Source organism: Silene latifolia, chromosome 4 (assembly GCF_048544455.1).
Source record: "Silene latifolia isolate original U9 population chromosome 4, ASM4854445v1, whole genome shotgun sequence".
Classification (NCBI taxonomy): domain Eukaryota; kingdom Viridiplantae; phylum Streptophyta; class Magnoliopsida; order Caryophyllales; family Caryophyllaceae; genus Silene; species Silene latifolia.
The window spans coordinates 58,254,028-58,265,705 of record NC_133529.1 but is presented as its reverse complement, the minus strand read 5'-3'; the positions used below and the strand labels follow the sequence as shown (position 1 = coordinate 58,265,705).

The 11,678-nt window shown below is 40.4% G+C and overlaps 1 non-coding gene across 1 annotated transcript; it reads left to right on the top strand.

Moving 5' to 3' along the window:
- The first annotated feature begins 2,641 nt into the window (after nucleotides 1-2,641).
- Nucleotides 2,642-2,748, top strand: LOC141654305 (small nucleolar RNA R71). Its single transcript, XR_012547866.1, has one exon. It is a non-coding gene; the product is annotated as a small nucleolar RNA R71 (small nucleolar RNA).
- Nucleotides 2,749-11,678: the final 8,930 nt, after the last annotated feature.

Sequence of the window (11,678 nt, the reverse complement as noted above, 5' to 3'; positions counted from 1 at the left end):
TTTCTTGCAAGACGGACGGATTCTTCAAGACGGGCGGATTCTTCACAGGACGCCCGGATTCAGTCACAGTCAAGAATTTTTCAAAATTCGGCTCGGTTCAAGACGGGCGTCTTTTCTGCAATACGCTCGGATTCTGTAAGACGGGCGGATTCTCTGGAATCCGCTCGGATTCTGGCCCTGTGTACACGGATTCAGTTCTATCCGTGCACATTGCATTTCCCATACCGTTCTTCCATTCTTTCGTCAAGTCTTGTGTTCGTCATTGTGGGGGCACTACTAAGGCATGGGTAGCCTAGGCAATTGCCATCCCCACGCTAAGCTAAAAGCACTACACATCAATTGAAATCGTTAGTCCCTCCCTCACTTTCTCTTAGACATGACAATTATTTTGATCAAAGTAAATAAAAATCCAAAGATGACAAAAATGCAATACAAGAATTGAAATGTAAGTTAGGGAGTTAGAAATATTTACAAGTGGTGGTTTAGGGAGGACTCCACCAAACTCTCATTCTTGATGAGATGTCAAGGGGGCATGTCCAAGGTGTTGTTGATGTTGCTCAACACCTTGAAGAAGTAATCAAAAGCTTGTTCATTATCATGGTAGAGGTTCTCAATAGACCGTGGCCCTTGTTGTTGATCATGATCGATGGCATGTCCAATGTAGGGATTAAAAATCCCTTCAAACTCATCATCCCAAAGACCACAAACTTCATTGAGTTGATCATTGAAAATCTCTTGCTTAGATGGAGACAATTCTCCCAATTTCTTCTCTTGGCCAATGAGGCCATCCTCTTCTTCCTTGGTTGATTTTGATGAGCTTTGCAAGCTCTCCTTGTCACAATTCACTTGCTCTTTGAAAGGAGCATCTTCAACTTTCTTCTTCCATTGGAGTTCCGATTTCTTCCTTTCATCCTTTCGGCTATAATGATCAATCATGAAACATGGCTCATGCAAACGAGGAGCTCTCATAGTCTTGTCAAGATTAAAAGTTATGCTTTCATCTCCCACTTCTAGAGTGAGCTCACCATGTTTCACATCAATTACCGCACCGGCGGTGTGTAGGAAAGGTCTTCCTAGGATGATTGGAATGTTGGAATCCTCCTCCATATCAACAATGACAAAGTCCACCGGGATGAAAAACTTCCCAATTCGCACGGGGACATCTTCTCATATCCCTAACGGTGTCTTCGTCGATCTATCGGCCATTTGGAGTGTGATGTTGGTGCATTTAAGCTCTCCCATCCCCAACCTTTTACTCACCGAGTACGGCATGACACTCACACTAGCCCCTAGATTACATAAGGCTTTGTTGATCGTCGTGTCGCCAATGGTACACGGTATTGAGAAGCTTCCCGGATCCTTTAACTTTGGAGGTGAACTCCCTTGAAGTATTGCACTACTCACCTTAGTGAAGGCGATAGTCTCAAGCTTCCGGATCGACTTCTTCTTTGTGAGGATATCTTTCATGTATTTCGCATAGGCCGGAATGTGATTGATTAATTCCGTGAAAGGAATTGAGACTTCTAAATTCTTCACAATTTCCATGAACTTTCCAAGTTGATCATCAAATTTGGGCTTGGCTTGACGACTTGGAAAAGGAAGTCTAATCACAATGGGCTCCTTCTCCTTGGCCTTGTCTTCATTTTTCTTTGAACTTTCTTCTTTTGATGATTCTCCATCTTTGGAGTTTTGCACAATTTCTTCCTTTTCACTAGCTTCCACAACTTCATCCTCAACTTGCTTCTTCGGTGCTTCATACCTTGTACCACTTCTCAAGTGAATGGCACTAACCGTTTCATGTCTAGGGGGATTACTTTGATGTGGTAATTCCCCCTTTTGTCTTTGTGAGCTCGAAGATGCTAGTTGAGTCAATTGTGTTTCCAACATCTTGGTGTGAGCTAGAATGTTGTTGATGGTGGTTTCCTTTGCTTGGCTATCTTTTTGCATTTGAGTGAAAAATTCTTGTTGATTCTTTTGCATTTGGAGGACCGCTTTTTGGACATCAAAGCCTTGGTCATTTTGGTGATTGTATGGATTTTGATTTTGATAACCTTGGTTTTGATTGTAAAAGGGTCTTTGATTTTTGTTTCTCATGGGTGGTGGAGTGTATGTTGTTTGAGGGTTTTGAACATTTTGGCTTTTGTATGAGAGATTTGGATGGAATTTGGTGTTTTCATTGTAAAAGTTGGAATAAGGGGTACCACTCTTGTATGCTTGGAAAGCATTCACTTGTTCGTTTGTTCCCCTACATTCACCTTGGTCATGTCCCAAAGTTCCACAATTCTCACATATCCCACTTGGGATTGATGAGGATGCCGTCATGGCATTAACATGATGCTTTGATGATTTTGAGTTTTCCTCAAGTCTAGCCATAGCTTGTTCAAACTTCAAGTTGATTGTGTCAATGTGAGCACTAAGTTGAGCACCCAATTGAGTCACGGAGTCCACTTCATGCTTTCCTCCTCTAGTAGCCTTGCGAGGTCTACTATATTGTGAGTTATGGACCGCCATTTCCCCAATTTTGTTCCATGTTTGATTGTCATCAACTTCGGTGAACATTCCATTTGATCCCATATTGAGAATGTTCCTAGAATCTTCATATAAACCATTCCAAAATTGTTGCACCAAAAACCATTCGCTAAGTCCATGGTGAGGACATGAGCGACAAATTCCCTTGAACCGCTCCCAAGCTTCATACAAAGACTCTTCATCCCTTTGCTTAAAACCCGTAATTTGAGCTCTTAGCATGTTAGTCTTTTCCGGTGGGTAGAATTTTTTGTAGAAAGCTAGAGCCAACTTCTTCCAAGAATCTATTCCAAGGGTGGCCTTATCAAGGCCCTTCAACCATTGCTTCACGGTGTCGATTAAGGAAAAAGGAAATAAGACCCATCTAATTTGGTCTTGAGTCACGCCCGTTTGAGAGATAGCATCACAATAGTCGCAAAAGGTTTCCATATGAGAATGAGGGTCCTCACTAGGCATCCCCCCGAATTGGCTCCTCTCAACTAATTGGATGAAGGCGGACTTGGCAATAAAATTTCCGGTGAGATGTTGCGGTGTAGGAGTACCATTTGGTAGATTCTCCTCGGTGGGTACGGAGTGTGACGAGAATTTTGGCATTGTAGGTGGATTTTGTGGGGTATTGTGTAATGGGTTTTCTTCTCCTTCTATTGCGAAAGGATTGACAAACTCACTAGTGGGTTGGACAACTTCACTAATACCTCTTAAATTCCTCCTAACAACTCTCCTATTGTTCGTCAAGGTTCTTTCGATTTCACGGTCAAAAGGTAACAAATCACTTTGTAACCTTCTAGACATGCAAAATATCAAACAACTCGAAAACAATTAGAACAAACCTTGAGGAGTTTTACTTCCTCAAGGCGAAGAAAGACACAACTAATGACAATAAAAAGAAATCTAAATCAAACAAACACCGTCCCCGGCAACGGCGCCATTTTTGATGCGATCCCGCTAAGTGTTCACAAATTAAGATGTGGTCGTTGGTCACGGTCGAATCAAAACACAATTTATAGCTCCACAAACAACTCTACAATTAGTAAAGAGGCAAGTAAAGGTCGGATCCCAAGGGACGGGAGTTGAAATGAGATTTCTATTGTAACTAGTGGTGTCTAAGGGGTGTCACAAATTGGGTTGATGTAGAAGGTTACTAAACTAGAATAGCAATGAAAACAAACAAGCAAGATGAATTAAAGGGGTGTAAACAATTGATTAAAGGCACTAGGGTGTCATGGGACCATAGGGGAATCATGGGATATGATCATACAAACATGTTCTCAAATTATAAGCAAGCAATTATTGTTGTGATGGATTGAGTTGGGTTATATCTTACAATCCTAGGAAAGTTTGGGTCCCGGAGCCGAATCGATTAGATTGTACAACACCTACAAGTCGACTTAATCTTCCCTACTCAACAACATGCATGGTCTAATGAGACTCGAGTTGGGTTATGTCTTACAAGTCTCATTGAAAAGATAGAAGATGATAGTAAATGCAAGGATTCATAGGCTTAGCATTTCATCAAATATAACATGTGCATGAGTTTAGATCAAAACAAGCAAGCAAATAAAACATGAAAGCATATTAATTTATGCATGAATCATTCCCCATGTTGGTTTCCCCTAATCACCCATTAACCCTAGCTAAGAGACTACTCACTCATTATCATGTTGATCATGCTAGCAAGGTTGTCAATCATACCAACAATATGAAACATGATGAATAAATGAAAGTAATTAACAATAATTAAAAAGGGATTAAGAGATTATACCTACTAATGATTCCAATAATAAAGCAAAGATAAAAGAAGTACTTGAATGCTTGATTGAGAGGTTGTCAATCTCCCAACAATAACCCAAATAATCTTCAATTACCCAAAATAAAGGATGAACAAAAGAGAGATTAAAGAACTAAAACTTGGATTAAAACTTGATTAATACTTGATTACAATATTAAAGAGAGATTTGATTGATATTAACTACACTAATTATTGATAAGAAGAACATGCTCCTCTAATTAGACTAATGGGGTATTTATAGTAAAAATTAGGGAGGATGCATTAGGGTTAACTAAGGTCTAAACTAGTAATTACACTTTTTAAGTTGAGCAAGGAGGAGCCGGTATTTTCTGAGAGAAGGGCTTCTTCTTTCGTAGCTTGGAGAAGACAATCCGTGCTGTGCTAGAATCCGGGCGGAATAGGGTCGGGACGGGTGGATTCTGGCGTTGGAATCCGAGCGGATTCAGGGGAATCCGGGCGGATTGTGGAGGGGGAATCCGAGCGGATTGTGGCAAAGCCGCTCGGATTGTGCTGCTGCGGGACGGACGGATTGGTGACAATCCGCTCGGATTGTCAGTCAGCAACAATTATTCTTCTTTTCTTCCCTTTTCTTCATAAATTCCTTGGGGATTTCCTTGGGGACTCAAGGATCCTTTCTCAACATTGCTCTTCTACTATGATATGTACAAAGGCCTTCTAATCATGTCTCTCCTTGATGCTTGGTCATTGAATTCGATCAATTTAGTCTCGTTTTGCCATGAAAATGCAAGATTCTTACTCCTTTCCTACCAAGGGATCAAAATCTCAAAGAATATGCAAAACAAAGAACTAAAGATAAGAAATGACCCAAATAAACACTAAAAAGCATGGAAACAAGGCTAATTCGGGGGCTAAATATGCGCCAATTATGGTCACATCAACGCTCGTCTTGAAGCCAAGAAATCCGAGCGTCTCTCCCATGATCCGCTCGGATCTCCTGACAGACTCCACCGTGCCACCTTCCTAGACGCTCGGCACGAGCATATCTTCGCGGGACTAGCATAACGGAGATGCGCATCTCCTTGGGGAGGAGCACTTCCTCAACTTTTCCTAAGGGTCTTAATAGTCATTAAGCCCTTAGTAACCCTAATCTTTGTACCTAATCTTTAGTATAAATACCCCTTTGTACTACCTAGATTATCATCAAGTCTTAATCAAATCTTAGTGTTATCTTAATACTCTCTTATTCTTGTAATCAACTCTTAATTTAGTCTTAATACAAATCTCATTCCTTAATCTTTCCTTAATTTCTCTATTGTTCATCATTTATTTTGGGTAATTGGAAGATTATTTGGGTTTATTTGGAGGATTGATAACCTTCCATCAATCATTAAGTACTTCTATTATTCTTTGCTTCGTTATTTGGAATCATCTTCATAGGTATAATTCTCTCTTAATCCTTTTTATTATTGTTAATCATTTTCATTTGTTCATCATGTTTTGCCTTGCTAGTATGATTGACAACCTTGTTAGCATGTTAAACTTGATAATGAGTGAGTAGTTTCCTTAACTAGGGTTAATGGGGAATTAGAGGAAACCAAGATGGGGATTGATTCATGCTTAATCTAATATGTTTTCAAAATTAATTTGCTTGCTTGTTGTAATTCCAGCTTATACACATGTTATGTTTGATGAATTGCGAGCCTATTACTCCTTGCATTTTTTACTCATCACTTACCTTTTCAATAAGACTTGTAAGACATAAACCAACTCGAGTCTCATTAGACCATGCATATAGTTGGATAGGAAGGATTAATTCGACTTGTAGGTGTTGTACAATCTAATCGATTCGGCTGCGGGACCCAAACCTTCATAGGGATTGTAAGAGATACACTAACTCGATCCCATCACAACAATAAGTGCTTGCATCTAGTAGAGAACATGTTTGTATGATCAAATCCCATGAATCCCCTATGAACCCAAGACACCCTAGTGTTTTTAATCAATTATTTAGATCTCATTTTAATCATCTTGCTTATTTTCATCACTTTATTTACATTGTTGATTAGTTTAGTTGATCTCCTACCTCAACCCAAATTGTGACACCCCTAGACAAAACCATTCGCAATTCAAAATCCTACATCAATACCCGTCTCTTGGGATCCGACCTTTACTTGCCTCTTTACTAAGAGTAGTTTGTGAAGTTATAAATATTGTTTTGGTCTCCGGATGTTCCTCCTTTGACGCATTTATTCTTTGCGGATGATGCGGTTTTTTTCTTGCAAGACTCCAACAAGTCGATTTATAGCCTAAAAGGTATCTTAGATGCTTATTGCAGGGCTTCAGGGCAGCGGATCAATGATAACAAGTGAGGAGTTCTTTTTAGCTCAAGTACAAAGTTGAGTCAGGCTAAGGAATGTTTGTAGGTGCTCTATATCCGTCAAAATACGGGAATTGGGAAATACCTAGGTCTCCCAACGGAATTTCAGGGTTCAAAGCGGGAGATCTTTGCAGGGCTTATTGAGATTGTCTCGAAGAGAGTTTCATCTTGGAATGGGATTTTTCTGTCACCAGCAGGTAGGCTAACTTTGATTTCGTCCGTCCTATCAAATATTTCCAATTACTTTCTATCGGTGTTCAAAATACCGGTAAGTGTGACTAGCAAGATTAATTCAATGCTGGCGCATTTTTGGTGGGCTGGGTGTAAATCTGGAAGGCGTACTCATTGGTGTAGTAGAAGATTCCTTAGTTTACCGAAGAGCTCTGGTGGACTTGGGATGCGGAATATTGAGTGCTTGAATCAAGCTTTGCTGGCCAAGCAACCGTGGAGGATTATTTCGGGTCAGGAAACGTTATTTTGTAAGGTCTTTAAAGTCAAGCTGTTTGGCCGTGAGGGATGGTCTCCGGGAGTGGCCCCTCCACGACGAAATAATATTTCTTGGGGTGTGTGGAGCATTCGTTATGGGTTGCAGCTCATTTTGAATAATATTGCATGGAAACCTGGGATTAATTCTAATCTCTCGGTGTGGAATTCTTGTTGGGTGAACGGTGAAAGGCCGGAGCCGAGTTCTTACGCCATGCTACCGGAAAATACGGCTTTCAAAGACTTGCACGTGAAGGACTTACGCTTGTTGAATGGGAATTGGGATGTTGAGTTTATTCGATCCTTGTTCACGATGGAGTCGGTGGCTAAGATTTTAGCCATACCTCTATGTCTTTCGCAGGTTCGCGACAAGGTTTTCTTGAAGCACACAAGTAATGGGATCTATTCAGTTAAGAGTGGCTATGGGGTGGCTTTTGCGGAATATATGAGGAACCATGGTACCACTAATGATAGGGATCGGATTAATGAGACAGGAGTGGGTTTCTGCAGGAAAGTACTTTGGAAGTTACCGGGGCCGAGTACTTGGAAGGTGTTTTTGTGGCGTCTTTTGACAAACTCATTGCCATTGGGGTCTGAATTTGTACGAAGGAACATTGGAGTGGATCCCAATTGTAAGTTATGCATGGTTTCTGAAGGGATTATTGAGACAGGCGCTCATTTGTTTCGTGATTCTGAAATCGCTAGTCGGGTTTGGGCCTGCTCTGACCTTGGAATCCGGACATTTGGTAGTGACCACGTTAAAATTGGGGAATGGATCATTAACTGGATAAACTACTTCAGGCGACTGGAGGATGCGGAGGTTAAGGTCACTAAATTTTTGGCTACCTTATGGTGTCTGTGGCTGGTGCGAAATCGTATTTCATTTCAGGGGGAGCAATTCCATCCTCAAATGTTTTTTGGTATATGGTCTGGTTTGGTGGAGACGGCCTTGAGGGCATTGGAAATTGGGAATGAGGAAAGACGGGGAGTGGAGGTGGATTTATGCCATAATGGTTCACGTCACCTACGAGAAGGGCGACCGGTATTTGTGGTAGGGGGAAGAGGAGGGTGTCAGGCTCTCCGGGTCATGGTGGATGCGGGGTGGAAGTCTATGGGACATGAAGGTATTGGGTGGGTGGCTTATGGGTATGATGGTAACTTAGTTTTATCACGAGGTGTAAGGATTTGTGCGGAGTCTGGACTTCAGGTTGAAGCGTTGGGGCTCCGTGATGTGTTGAGGTGGGCTTTTTCGCAAAGGATTCTCCATCTAGAGGTTAACTCGGACTGTCTTTAACTTCTCCATCAAATTGTCGGGCTAGAGAAGGAACACCATCTCATCGATGGTGTCATTCAAGACATGCGTCTTTTGTTTCCTTTTTTTCATTGTTTATCGTTTAAATTTGTGCCTCGTAGATTTAATAAGGTCGCTCATACTCTTGCGAAGAGAGCAATGAGTGGCTTGGTGTTGCTTTTGGATCTTCTTTACAGCTGCAACAAAAAAAAAAATTGTTTTGGTCAAGGGTACTTTTGACGATGTAATACCCCGTAATTTAATAATAATTAATGAGAATAATTTATGTAATTTAAATAAATAATTAATGGGATTTCTAATAATAGTTGCGAGAAAGACGTTAATTAAATAATAAAATAAGTAGCAAGTCGGGAATTGGGTTTAGCTAGTAACTAAGCCTTGGGCCGTGTGTTGTGAATAAATATGGGCTGATTATATTAGGCCAAGTATGAGTGGTAGTCGGGATATGAGACGAGATTTAATAATAAAATAATAAATATTATAATAATTTGGTAATTCCTAATAATAATTAGAAAAGGCAAAAATTTTCTAATTGGCCTCATATACTCCCAAACCTAGACTATAAATACTTAATAAATCTGAAAAGTAAGTCATAAAAGAAGAAAAAGGAGATTTGGAAGACGAAGAGGCAATTAGCGATAAAGAGGTAAAACCGTCTTAAACTTAATTTATTCCGTTTTAAAGCTTGTAGACCTAATAATATGCAACCAACGTTTACCACCTCAGGAGCAACCATAGGACTCGTAATTTGGACCTAGAGCGACCCTAGACTTCCGTGACTCTAACCTGATCTTCGTCGACCGTCGTTGACCGTGCTGGGGTGGTTTTTGGGGCGGTTAAAGGTGGCGGGTTTAGGGCTATGCGGGTTAGGTCGTGGGTGATTGTGGTGGGTAATTGAACCCGTATTCGGCCAAGACTTGACCTGGGTAAGGTGGGGTTGTGTTAGGGTGGCCTAGTCGACCACAATGGAGGTGTCGGGGTGGTGTCAGCTGGTGGTTTGTGGCGGTGGTGGCGGTGAAACAGGGGAAAACAGAGGAGTTATCGAGGCTGTTTTAGAACGAGCATCGTGGCCGCGTTTCTGATCGTGAGTGAGGTTATAGGGTAGCTTTGGAATCGTCGTGGACTAGGCGTAAGAATAGTGGTGGCTGGAGGTGGTGAGGTTGGGTGTGGTTGTCGGGGTTGGGCTGTTTTGGGACACGGGTTGAAGGGGTTGCGGTTGGTGTCGTGTGATAGGGCGTGGGTTTGTGGGTTGTTGGTGGTGGTTTAGCTGGTGGTTAAGGGGGAGTTGGATGCGTGGGGTTGCAGGCTAGCGGTGTCGAGGCTGGGTGGTGGCTGTGGTGGTTGTGGTGTCGGGAATGGTGGGTTTTTGTGAGGGGTGTTGAATCGTGTATTGAGTGTGTTGGGGAGTGGTTTGTAATTGGGTTTTTATTAGTTAATAAGGGTGACTCGGGTTTTAGTAATCGGGTTTTCAATATCATAAACTTTAATAAATATAATAAATAAAATAATTAGTTTAATTAATATATTAGAGGGAATAAATAAATAAATAATTGAATTAAATTGAATTGAATTATAATATTTTGATTAGGTGACGGTTGTGAAGAATTATAATCGGATCGGATTTGCTTTATTTATTTGGATTGCTTCAGCTGCTTAATTGGAATCGTTTGCCAAGTAGGGATAATCCTACTCAACTTGACTTTTAATTATCTATGTTTGGTATGGTGGATTACTTACGTTTAAATGAATTGATCGTATGTGAATTGTGTTGGTTGATATTATCATAATTGTTGGAAGGGAGAATTATGTTGCATATATTGATTGATCATATTGTAATTGTTAGGAGGGTGAATTATATTGATTGTGTTGGCTAATATTAATAGTATTGATGAGGTTATTTGAATTGCTATCGTTGGTTGGAATGTGATTATTGTGAAAAGCTGCGTGATAGTCAGTTGTACGTTGTTGAGGGAGTTTGTACACTGGGGTGATGGTAATATGTACGTTGTGAGGGAGGGGTACTATTACATATTTGTGGTACATTGTTAAGGGAGGGGTACCAAAGTAATGTGAGCACGTTGTTAAAGGATTTGTGCTAAGTAAAGGAAAGGAGCACATTGTCAGGGGGTTGTGCAATGAAAGTGAATTGAATTGGATTGATATTCGTATGTTCTTGTTCTTGTTGTTTAGTTTTATTCCTACTCAACCTCGCGGTTGACTGTGTATTCGTGAACACCTGCGATGAACCGTTTTATGGGGAGCAGATTTGACAGGTACCAAAGATTAGCTGACTTGGGAGCATGGGGATGAGTGCCAAACTTGGACCATAGTTGAAGTCTAGATCACATAGAATAATTATATCACTTTATTTATTTCCGCTGCGAGTTGTATTGTATTTTATATTAAGTTAGTTGATTAAAATTGTAAAACTTATGTAATCATTAAAGTTTTTATTTAAAGTAATTTGGTGAGTTGGACTTTGTATCTACTATCTCGGGAAACCGAGATGGTAACAGTCCTATTTATTTGGGAATGTCTAGCCAAAGGCTCGCGAATAAATGGGGGTGTTACAAAGTGGTATCAGAGGAAAAGGATCCTCAGGCCTAACCAATGAACAATAATGAACATAGGATGTGTCTAAATAAAATGAACCCGGGCAGCAACTGTTAGGAGCCCACTTATGGCTTGGGATGAGTTAGGGGCCCCCTCACACCAAACTTCTGGCCCTTTCAGTTTTAAACCGGTTACCTTGAGAGATATCAAAGAGTGAGGTAATTTAAAATGAATATTGTTTATTTCCTCGTAGGAGTTTTGGTTGCTTTGCTTGAATATTGTTTTAATTGATGACTGAGGTTATGGGACGTAACCTTGATTTTAAGGACAGTTGAAGGGATGAAATGAGGATTTGATGTTGAATTATTTTGATCATAAGCATGAAAGTAATTACAAATTGATATTGATTATGTGGTTGGACGTTGTGTGATAGTAGAATCATGTCTAGTGATATGCGGTTGTGTGAATCCCAAAGCCATGTTATTTGCAATATATTATGAAATGATTAAAGTTGTGATATGAATGCTTTAGAGTAGATAGTAGTCGTGTGTGAAATTTTATTGACCAAGTTTTGTTGATATAAGGGTAGGAGGGTGTTAATGAAAGCTTGTGACCTAGTAAAAAGGGACCTAGAGCTGAATCTTATTCCGTCAGATTTTACCCCTATTTGATTTAGT